General features: G+C 51.6%; 1 protein-coding gene and 1 long non-coding RNA gene across 2 annotated transcripts in view; one reads left to right on the forward strand and one right to left on the reverse strand.

Annotated features, from left to right (window-relative positions):
- Positions 1-8,646, reverse strand: part of LOC137533390 (uncharacterized) — a 37,703-nt gene extending 29,057 nt beyond the window's left edge. The window contains exon 1 of the long non-coding RNA XR_011024184.1: positions 8,538-8,646. This is a non-coding gene — a long non-coding RNA (uncharacterized lncRNA). The remainder of the gene's footprint in view (positions 1-8,537) is intronic.
- Positions 8,647-8,806: 160 nt separating this feature from the next.
- The window catches only part of CCNK (cyclin K), a 77,917-nt gene continuing 74,627 nt past the window's right edge, over positions 8,807-12,096 (forward strand). Inside the window, exon 1 of the mRNA XM_068254793.1 lies at positions 8,807-8,913. The gene's annotated coding sequence lies outside the window, so the exon portion shown is untranslated. The remainder of the gene's footprint in view (positions 8,914-12,096) is intronic.

Raw genomic sequence — 12,096 nt, forward strand, 5'->3', positions numbered from 1 at the left:
TGCACTAGGGCTTGTGTCTCTGCGTCCTCCTCCTGTGTCCCTGCTTTTGCTGAACTAGACATGCACAGCACGGGGGCAGCCGCTGGGACAGGAGGAGGGGGCCAGGCATGTGCACTAGGGCTGGTGTCTCTGCGTCCTCCTCCTGTATCCCTGCTTTTGCTGAACTAGACATGCACAGCACAGGGGCAGCCGCTGGGACAGGAGGACGGGGCCAGGCATGTGCACTAGGGCTTGTGTCTCTGCGTCCTCCTCCTGTGTCCCTGCTTTTGCTGAACTAGACATGCACAGCACGGGGGCAGCCGCTGGGACAGGAGGAGGGGCCAGGCATGTGCACTAGGGCTGGTGTCTCTGCGTCCTCCTCCTGTGTCCCTGCTTTTGCTGAACTAGACATGCACAGCACGGGGGCGGCCGCTGGGACAGGAGGAGGGGCCAGGCATGTGCACTAGGGCTGGTGTCTCTGCGTCCTCCTCCTGTGTCCCTGCTTTTGCTGAACTAGACATGCACAGCACGGGGGCGGCCGCTGGGACAGGAGGAGGGGCCAGGCATGTGCACTAGGGCTGGTGTCTCTGCCTCCTCCTCCTGTATCCCTGCTTTTGCTGAACTAGACATGCACAGCACGGGGGCAGCCGCTGGGACAGGAGGACGGGGCCAGGCATGTGCACTAGGGCTTGTGTCTCTGCGTCCTCCTCCTGTGTCCCTGCTTTTGCTGAACTAGACATGCACAGCACAGGGGCAGCCGCTGGGACAGGAGGAGGGGCCAGACATGTGCACTAGGGCTGGTGTCTCTGCATCCTCCTCCTGTATCCCTGCTTTTGCTGAACTAGACATGCACAGCACGGGGGCAGCCGCTGGGACAGGACAACGGGGCCAGGCATGTGCACTAGGGCTGGTGTCTCTGCATCCTCCTCCTGTATCCCTGCTTTTGCTGAACTAGACATGCACAGCACGGGGGCAGCCGCTGGGACAGGACAACGGGGCCAGGCATGTGCACTAGGGCTGGTGTCTCTGCATCCTCCTCCTGTATCCCTGCTTTTGCTGAACTAGACATGCACAGCACGGGGGCAGCCGCTGGGACAGGAGGACGGGGCCAGACATGTGCACTAGGGCTGGTGTCTCTGCCTCCTCCTCCTGTGTCCCTGCTTTTGCTGAACTAGACATGCACAGCACGGGGGCAGCCGCTGGGACAGGAGGACGGGGCCAGGCATGTGCACTAGGGCTGGTGTCTCTGCATCCTCCTCCTGTGTCCCTGCTTTTGCTGAACTAGACATGCACAGCACGGGGGCAGCCGCTGGGACAGGACAACGGGGCCAGGCATGTGCACTAGGGCTGGTGTCTCTGCATCCTCCTCCTCCTGTGTCCCTGCTTTTGCTGAACTAGACATGCACAGCACAGGGGCGGCCGCTGGGACAGGAGGAGGGGCCAGGCATGTGCACTAGGGCTGGTGTCTCTGCGTCCTCCTCCTGTGTCCGTGCTTTTGCTGAACTAGACATGCACAGCACAGGGGCGGCCGCTGGGACAGGAGGAGGGGCCAGGCATGTGCACTAGGGCTGGTGTCTCTGCATCCTCCTCCTGTGTCCGTGCTTTTGCTGAACTAGACATGCACAGCACGGGGGCAGCCGCTGGGACAGGAGGAGGGGCCAGGCATGTGCACTAGGGCTGGTGTCTCTGCGTCCTCCTCCTGTATCCCTGCTTTTGCTGAACTAGACATGCACAGCACGGGGGCGGGCGCTGGGACAGGAGGGCGGGGCCAGACATGTGCACTAGGGCTGGTGTCTCTGCGTCCTCCTCCTGTGTCCCTGCTTTTGCTGAACTAGACATGCACAGCACGGGGGCAGCCGCTGGGACAGGAGGACGGGGCCAGGCATGTGCACTAGGGCTGGTGTCTCTGCATCCTCCTCCTGTATCCCTGCTTTTGCTGAACTAGACATGCACAGCACGGGGGCGGGCGCTGGGACAGGAGGGCGGGGCCAGACATGTGCACTAGGGCTGGTGTCTCTGCGTCCTCCTCCTGTATCCCTGCTTTTGCTGAACTAGACATGCACAGCACGGGGGCAGCCGCTGGGACAGGAGGACGGGGCCAGGCATGTGCACTAGGGCTGGTGTCTCTGCATCCTCCTCCTGTATCCCTGCTTTTGCTGAACTAGACATGCACAGCACGGGGGCAGCCGCTGGGACAGGAGGACGGGGCCAGGCATGTGCACTAGGGCTTGTGTGCTGACATGCGGCAGCAGTGACAGGGGCGGGAGGGGAGGAGGGTTGTGATGGAAGCCTAGCACCCGGTATGTTAATGGGCCTTAGGTCTAATGTTTGTATAAAGACATTTCAGAGAGTGTCTATCTCATTATATTATAAATGGGAAAGTTTGGATGTTTGTTACTCAATCACACAACAATGGCTGAACGGATGTGAGTGAAATTTGGCACACACATAGTACATTACCTGGAATAAAGTATAAGATACTTTTTATTCCCATAACCAAAAAGTGGGCCGTGAAATACAAATTTCACTTAAACTGCAGCCGCTCTTACACTGTTAATGGCAGGGTTCTCACACTTTGCAGACAGGGCTGTGGAGTCGGAGTAATTTTGGGCACCCGGAGTCGGAGTTGGAGTCAGAGTCGGGTGATTTTTGTACAAAATTCACAGCCCTGTTAAGTATTAGACTAAGGAGTCAGAGTCAGAGCCATTTTGGGTACCCGGAGTCGGAAGATTTTTGTACCGACTCCACAGCCCTGTTTGTAGAGTTGGTCAATGGGTGACTGAGATTAATATTTTTAGGAAAGTGGGTGGAGCCTACAACAGCCAATCAAAATTCACCTATTGATTTTTAAGGGGAATATTTACATTTCTGCCATTCTTGCACTGTTAATGGCACAAGCCTCAAACCTGGTACAGTTGGTCATTGGGTGACTGGGGTTCAAATTCAGAAAAGGGGGGGGGGGGGAGCCACAAACAGCCAATCAGATTTGTTTCATTTCAATGCAAATTATCGAAGACTACAAAGCTCACAAACTTGGTCATTGAGTAATTGTGTTTTAGGGTTAGAAAAATGTGGGCGGGGCCAACACCAGCCAAATACATACCTGGGCAATGCCGGGTCATCAGCTAGTCAAGAATAAAGGCCATACAGAGAATCCCCATGAAGAGATAGACTAGCCCAAAACCTGTTAGATTTCCACTACCTACTGGAAGTGACAGCAACAAAGGAGAAAAGTAATTTATAGCTTATTTTACTGTGGAAGAAATTTACCTTATTTTTCGGACTATAAGACGCAATTTTTCTCCCCCAAAAGTGGGGGGAAAATGTCCCTGCGTCTTATAGTCCGAATGTGCCCCAAAAGATGCAGATAGCGCAGCGGAAGCTTTACCTATCCATGCGCTCCTTGGTGCAGGCCACTCCACTGAACAGCAGCAGGATGAAGACATCACTGCATACCGGTGGCGGGACAGAAGAGGGGGCGATCTTGCCGGGTGTGTTTTAGCTAACTCCCTGGATTTTCGGTGGCTGGACAGAAGAGGAGCGATCCTGGAGGCAGGTGTCCTCCAACACTCTGAACTTGCAGCGGCTGGACAGAAGAGGGGCGATCCTGGCAACAGCTTGAAAGAAGAGGGGTGATCCCGGTGGCGGCTGTCCTCCCTCGCACTGCACTTGCGGCGGCTGGTTAGCAGAGGGGTGATCCCGGCAGATGTCATCCTACTTCGTGCACTTTTGGCGGCTGGATTGAAGAGGGGCGATCCCGGTGACAGCTTTCCTCCAAACTTCATAGACTTGCTGCAGCTGGATAGAAGAGCGGCGATCCCAGCTGTGGCTGCAGCGGCTATAACAAGTACCGATGCTTGTGTACTTCCTTGTTTACTGGCGCCTCCTCATGACGTGTGACGCACATGCGGCTGGGTCATGAGGAGGCGCCAGTAAACAAGGAAGTGCACAGGCATCGGTACTTGTTATAGCCGCTGCAGCCACAGCCGGGATCGCCGCTCTTCTATCCAGCTGCAGCAAGTCTATGAAGTTTGGAGGACAGCTGTCTCCGGGATCGCCCCTCTTCAATCAAGCTGTTGCCAGGATCGCCCCTCTTCTGTCCAGCCGCTGCAAGTTCAGAGTGTTGGAGGACAGCTGCCTCCAGGATCGCTCCTCTTCTGTCCCGCAGCCGGTATGCTGAGGTCCCTGGATCCCGCTGCTGTTGACCCACACCAAGGAGCCTTCTGTCAATGTGGTGAGATCATCCACTTTGTAATGTTTATGTTTAGTAAGTGTAGCTTCTGGGGGAGGCAGATGTTAATGTAATGCAGTGTAGTGTAAATGGTGGGGCAGCAGGGCTGGGGTTGTGTAGAGTAGAAAGTGGGGGGGACATCAGGGACTAGTGTAGTGCAGAGTAAGTTTACTGGTCTGGCAGCAGGGGTGGGTTAGTCCGGAGCGTCTTATAGTCCGAAAAATACGGTACTTATTTGTGTGTGTTGACATATAGTTACATAGTTACATAGTTATTTTGGTTGAAAAAAGACATACGTCCATCGAGTTCAACCAGTATAAAGTACAACACCAGCCTGCTCCCTCACATATCCCTGTTGATCCAGAGGAAGGCGAAAAAACCCTTACAAGGCATGGTCCAATTAGCCCCTAAAGGGAAAAATTCCTTCCCGACTCCAGATGGCAATCAGATAAAATCCCTGGATCAACATCATTAGGCATTACCTAGTAATTGTAGCCATGGATGTCTTTCAACGCAAGGAAAGCATCTAAGCCCCCTTTAAATGCAGGTATAGAGTTTGCCATAACGACTTCCTGTGGCAATGCATTCCACATCTTAATCACTCTTACTGTAAAGAACCCTTTCCTAAATAAATGGCTAAAACATTTTTCCTCCATGCGCAGATCATGTCCTCTAGTCCTTTGAGAAGGCCTAGGGACAAAAAGCTCATCCGCCAAGGTATTATATTGCCCTCTGATGTATTTATACATGTTAATTAGATCCCCTCTAAGGCGTCTTTTCTCTAGACTAAATAAACCCAGTTTATCTAACCTTTCTCGATAAGTGAGACCTTCCATCCCACGCATCAATTTTGTTGCTCGTCTCTGCACCTGCTCTAAAACTGCAATATCTTTTTTGTAATGTGGTGCCCAGAACTGAATTCCATATTCCAGATGTGGCCTTACTAGAGAGTTAAACAGGGGCAATATTATGCTAGCATCTCGAGTTTTTATTTCCCTTTTAATACATCCCAAAATTTTGTTAGCTTTAGCTGCAGCTGCTTGGCATTGAGTACGATTATTTAACTTGTTGTCAATGAGTACTCCTAAGTCCTTCTCCAAGTTTGATGTCCCCAACTGTATCCCATTTATTTTGTATGGTGCTAGACCATTGGTACGACCAAAATGCATGACCTTACATTTGTCAACATTGAATTTCATCTGCCATGTATGTGCCCATATAGCCATCCTATCCAGATCCTGTTGCAATATGACATAGATTTTAAAATTTTACATTTTTTTGTGCTAGCGGTCCTTTAAGGTTTGAATAATGCATTCTCTTTCACTCTCTTTTTGCCAAAGTGTAAAATGAGGATGTTTTTACTGAGATGTTACCGCACTTTTATCAATTTGTAACTGCACATTTTCCACAAACGGTAACTTCAGCATGCTTGTTCATGGCCGCCACCGCAGAACGCTCCAGGCCACGCTCGCGCAGAAGATGCCGACCTGGCGAGGTCAGGATCTGCACCAGAAGGGACCCCAGAGCTGCAGCGAGCGACAGATAGGCTGCCAGGGGCTGGGGGAAGCCCCAGGTAAGTAGATATTGGGGTTTTAGCTCAGAGGCTGCTCAGTCCCTTTCTGTGTCCCCGGGTGGCTCCTGTCACCCGCAATAGTGCCTGAAAGCCTGGCAGACATGTACATGCGTGGCCCAGCGCGCTCTTGTGGCTTGGAAGCGTTCTGCGCACATGAGCTGAACACTCCCAGGGATGGTGGGAGCACGCCAGGCCACGCATGCGTGATGAAGTGGGACTTGGCCAGGTATTCAGGCAGTACTACGGGGGACAGGAGCCACTTGGGGACACACCGGGGGATTAAGAAAGCCCCAGGTAAGTATGGCACCTGACATGGCTTTCATCTCAGGTTCTCTGTAAGATGACCATACATCAAGCGACTGTGGCAGCTGATAGAGCAATAGACACATCTCTCTCAGATTTGGCCGCCATAAACTGCAGGCTGATTCTCAAGTGATTTCAGCATGAATTTTTTCACACCTCCAGCCGCATCTCCCCAAATGAAGCTGCACCCCTCCTCCCCCCCCCCCCCCCCCGGTGCATTCATACTTTACCTGCCCACTCTTTCTCATTCATGCCCCATTGCCGGCACACCACACATGGGGCGTGTGATGTCACATGAGGTGCGAATAAGGAAGACGAGACATGTAATGTATTAGTGCGCAGGTAATAGGCGGGCACATTACACTGGGGGGGGGGGGGGGGGAACACTGTAACTGCTGCGCATGGCGATCCAGCATGTCTATCCGAGACTTTCCGTCAAATGTAACCAATTTCGGCTGCCAGGTCTACAGACCTATGCCCACCTTTAGCCATAGCCCCTGAACAAGCATGCAGATCAGGTGAGTGAAGTGTAACTGCATTTGCTGCATGCTGGTTCCAGGGCTGTGAGTCAGACACTGCTGATGCAGGGCTGCCCAGTAACTGGCATACATTATAGCAGCCTGTCCCTGCTGATAGCTGCATGCTGGTTCCAGGGCTGTGAGTCAGACACTGCTGATGCAGGGCTGCCCAGTAACTGGCATACATTATAGCAGCCTGTCCCTGCCAATAGCTGCATGCTGGTTCCAGAGCTGTGAGTCAGACACTGCTGATGCAAGGCTGCCTGGTAACTGGCATACATACAGCAGTCTGTCTCTGCTGATAGCTGCATGCTGGTTCCAGGGCTGTGAGTCAGACACTGCTGATGCAGGGCTGCCTGGTAACTGGCATACATATAGCAGCCTGTCCCTGCTGATAGCTGCATGCTGGTTCCAGGGCTGTGAGTCAGACACTGCTGATGCAGGGCAGCCTGATAACTGGCATACATATAGCAGCCTGTCCCTGCTGATAGCTGCATGCTGGTTCCAGGGCTGTGAGTCAGACACTGCTGATGCAGGGCTGCCTGGTAACTAGCATACATATAGCAGCCTGTCCCTGCTGATAGCTGCATGCTGGTTCCAGGGCTGTGAGTCAGACACTGCTGATGCAGGGCTGCCTGGTAACTAGCATACATACAGCAGTGTGTCCCTGCTGACAGCTGCATGCTGGTTCCAGGGCTGTGAGTCAGACACTGCTGTTGCAGGGCTGCCCAGTAACTAGCATACATATAGCAGCCTGTCCCTGCTGATAGCTGCATGCTGGTTCCAGGGCTGTGAGTCAGACACTGCTGATGCAGGGCTGCCTGGTAACTAGCATACATATAGCAGCCTGTCCCTGCTGATAGCTGCATGCTGGTTCCAGGGCTGAGAGTCAGACACTGCTGATGCAGGGCTGCCTGGTAACTGGCATACATACATCAGTCTGTCCCTGCTGATAGCTGCATGCTGGTTCCAGGGCTGCCCGGTAACTGGCATACATATAGCAGCCTGTCCCTGCTGATAGCTGCATGCTGGGTCCAGGGCTGAGAGTCAGACACTGCCTGGTAACTAGCATACATATAGCAGCCTGTCCCTGCTGATAGCTGCATGCTGGTTCCAAGGCTGTGAGTCAGACACTGCTGATGCAGGGCTGCCTGGTAACTAGCATACATACAGCAGTGTGTCCCTGCTGACAGCTGCATGCTGGTTCCAGGGCTGTGACTCAGACACTGCTGATGCAGGGCAGCCTGATAACTGGCATACATATAGCAGCCTGTCCCTGCTGATAGCTGCATGCTGGTTCCAGGGCTGAGAGTCAGACACTGCTGATGCAGGGCTGCCTGGTAACTGGCATACATACAGCAGTGTGTCCCTGCTGACAGCTGCATGCTGGTTCCAGGGCTGTGAGTCAGACACTGCTGATGCAGGGCTGCCCAGTAACTAGCATACATATAGCAGCCTGTCCCTGCTGATAGCTGCATGCTGGTTCCAGGGCTGTGAGTCAGACACTGCTGATGCAGGGCTGCCTGGTAACTAGCATACATACAGCAGTGTGTCCCTGCTGACAGCTGCATGCTGGTTCCAGGGCTGTGAGTCAGACACTGCTGATGCAGGGCTGCCCAGTAACTAGCATACATATAGCAGCCTGTCCCTGCTGATAGCTGCATGCTGGTTCCAGGGCTGTGAGTCAGACACTTCTGATGCAGGGCAGCCTGATAACTGGCATACATACAGCAGTCTGTCCCTGCTGATAGCTGCATGCTGGTTCCAGGGCTGCCCGGTAACTGGCATACATACAGCTGTGTGGTCAGTCTGGCCACAGCCCCTGAACAAGCATGCATGTCAGCTAAGTGAAGTGTGGCTGGATTAGCTGCATGCTGGTTCCAGGGCTGCGCGGTCAGTGTGGCCCGGTACTCGGCTCGCACGCAGCGCTCACCTCGCTGTTCCCCGGAGCGGCTCTTCAGCAGCGCCCAACAGGCAGGATGGAGAGAGGAGCTCAGCCTAACCTGATGACGCCAACGGCCCCGCCCCTCTCTCCGCATTGGTTGCCTGGCCCCGCCCCTCTCTTCCCATTGGACGAAGCGGCCGTCACTCAGCACCCATGTCAGCTCCCGGCCATCATGTTAGGTTGCAGAGAGGCTGTTTGGCCACGCCCCCCGCGCGCCGATTGGCGGATCCGCAGCTTGTGCCCTTATTAGAGCAGGGCGAGGGGGCGCGGCTTGGCGTGGTGACGTCACCACGCACATTACGCGTCCAAGATGGCGGTGGGAGGATCGCTACGCCGGTAGCGAGCTGTGTGGCCGGGAGAGCAGGTGAGTGGCGGCCGCATAGAGAGCGAGCGGCGCGGGGAGCCGGAGCCCCGCCCTCCGGGGAGAGGAGGGGGCGGAGTCCTCCGGGGAGAGGGAGAGACGCCTCACAGGGTGATCCCGCTATCCTGATGTGCGGCTTCCCATAGGCCCGGGGAAGCTCCGCCCACACCAGTCAGTGCTGCGGGGGCGGAGTCTGGATGGCTCCTCCTCCTAAGGCTTCCTGCTGCTCCCCTGTACAGTATAGCCAGCTGGGTGTCACCATAGGCTGGGGAGCTCCGCCCAGTCAGTGCTGGGGGAGGGGGTGGAGACTGGAGGGCTCCTCCCCCTGAGGCTTCCTGCTGCTCCCCTGTACAGTATAGCCAGCTGGGTGTCACCATAGGCCCGGGGAAGCTCCGCCCACACCAGTCAGCCAATCCTAGCGCTCAGCGCTGCTGGGGGGGGTGGAGACTGGAGGGCTCCTCCCCCTGAGGCTTCCTGCTGCTCCCCTGTACAGTGTATTCCATGTAGAATGAAGTGGGGATGGGAGTGTAGGTGTCCCTGTATGCCAGACATAGGGGCTCAGTGTACATGTGGCTGCTGTGGTGTGTCTGGAATCCTGTATCAGAGATCCTTATCAAAGAGGATCCATTATTAACTCTTAACCACTTCAGGACCGTGGGCTTTACCCCCCCTTAAGGACCAGGCACTTTTTTTCCATTCAGACCACTGCAGCTTTCACGGTTTATTGCTCAGTCATACAACCTACCACCTAAATGAATTATACCTCCTTTTCTTGTCACTAATACAGCTTTCTTTTGGTGCTATTTGATTGCTGCTGCGATTTTTACTTTTTATTATATTCATCAAAAACGACATGAATTTTGGCAAAAAAATGATTTTTTTAGTAAAATTTCTGTATACATGAAGCACGAAAAATGTGGACAACCATGTTTTTGATTAAAAAAAACCCATTCAGCCTATATCAAAAAGTTTAAGGGGCGCTCTTGGGAGAGAGGACAAGTCCCCTACAAATTGGTAAAAGAAAGGAGGGAATTACTACCACCTCCTATGTCCAGCAGCTAATCTCAATAGGTTGGAGTACCCCTGATTCTCAACACTGTTCACAAAAAATTGTATAGAAAAATATGAGAAGCGCTAGATTTACCATAAATAAATTTTCCTTTTATTAAAATATCCAGAGTAAAATACCAAGAATAGTTGCTTTCTATGGTATCGCATGCATACACACACACACACGCCGGCACCAAACCCTTACACCCTCACTGGGAGTGTGCTGATGAGCTGTTTTCAAAAAATGATGAATAAAAAATTGCACAAGAAAAACTTTTCCTTAGAAGATCTATTATAAAACATTATATATATATATATATATATATATGGGGCTATGGGTCACTCCTTCATGAAAAGCCCTCGCGTTATATCCAGTCCTCTTAATGTATTAGCTCACATGCAGATGCTAGAAGATCAATTGCCTCCAATTCTACACTCAAAGGTTACATATGGATCCAAGGCAGAACTGTAAAGCATGCAAAGGTCTCCGTCAGTTTCCCAAATGTGCCGGTTAGTAAATGCGGTGAAGATTAGGTCTTACTCACGTAGCCGTTTCAATCAGCACAGGCCACTCTGTGTCAGAAGCATGCAGTGATCTCCACCAATTTCCCCAGTAAGCCGACTGATAAAATACAATGGAGGATAAGTGTTACTCACGTAACCGTCTCAGTCACATGGGCCACTCCGGTATAAGTCACCGACCTCTCGTCCACTTCCTTGCGTCTCGGCGCTGGCTAGTGTTTCCTTGCGTTCCAGGATGTACCGTTTCCAACTTATTCTGATGAAGACACCCGAGAGTGTCGAAACATGTTAATAGATCGTATTGGGGCGCCCCTTTAGATCGTTTGGAATACTTGGCTGAGGTGTGTTTACTTTAAATAAAGGACCTATGCATAATCTGCTGTCGGTACATCCTGGAACGCAAGGAAACACTAGCCAGCACCGAGACTCAAGGAAGTGACATCACTGTTTGCACTCTGAACTGGAAGTGCCAGTGCTGAACGCTGCGGGGATCTAGCAGCAAGGAAACTGAGACGGTTACGTGAGTAACACTTATCCTCCATTGTATTTTATCAGCCGGCTTACTGGGGAAATTGGTGGAGATCACTGCATGCTTCTGACACAGAGTGGCCTGTGCTGATTGAAACGGCTACGTGAGTAAGACCTAATCTTCACCGCATTTACTAACCGGCACATTTGGGAAACTGACGGAGACCTTTGCATGCTTTACAGTTCTGCCTTGGATCCATATGTAACCTTTGAGTGTAGAATTGGAGGCAATTGATCTTCTAGCATCTGCATGTGAGCTAATACATTAAGAGGACTGGATATAACGCGAGGGCTTTTCATGAAGGAGTGACCCATAGCCCCATATATATATATGTATATGTATGTATGTATGTATGTATGTATGTATGTATGTATGTATGTATGTATGTTTTAAAATAGATCTTCTAAGGAAAAGTTTTTCTTGTGCAATTTTTTATTCATCATTTTTTGAAAACAGCTCATCAGCACACTCCCAGTGAGGGTGTAAGGGTTTGGTGCCGGCGTGTGTGTGTGTGTATGCATGCGATACCATAGAAAGCAACTATTCTTGGTATTTTACTCTGGATATTTTAATAAAAGGAAAATTTATTTATGGTAAATCTAGCGCTTCTCATATTTTTCTATACCATTCAGCCTATATTTATTGGTTTGGGTAAAGGTTATAGCGTTTACAAACTATGGTGCAAAAAGTGAATTTTCCCATTTTGAAGCATCTCTGACTTTTCTGAGCACCTGTCATATTTCATGAGGTGCTAAAATTCCAGGATAGTATAAATACCCCCCAAATGACCCCATTTTGGAAAGAAGACATCCCAAAGTATTCACTGAGAGGCATGGTGAGTTCATAGAAGATATTATTTTTTTTGTCACAAGTAAGCGGAAAATGACACTTTGTGACAAAAAAAAAAAAAGTTTCCATTTCTTCTAACTTGCGACAAAAAAAATGAAATCTGCCACGGACTCACCATGCCCCTCTCTGAATACCTTGAAGTGTCTACTTTCCAAAATGGGGTCATTTGTGGGGTGTGTTTACTATCCTGACATTTTGGGGGGTGCTAAATTGTAAGCACCCCTGTAAAGCCTAAA

Source organism: Hyperolius riggenbachi, chromosome 9 (genome assembly GCF_040937935.1).
Source record: "Hyperolius riggenbachi isolate aHypRig1 chromosome 9, aHypRig1.pri, whole genome shotgun sequence".
NCBI lineage: Eukaryota > Metazoa > Chordata > Amphibia > Anura > Hyperoliidae > Hyperolius > Hyperolius riggenbachi.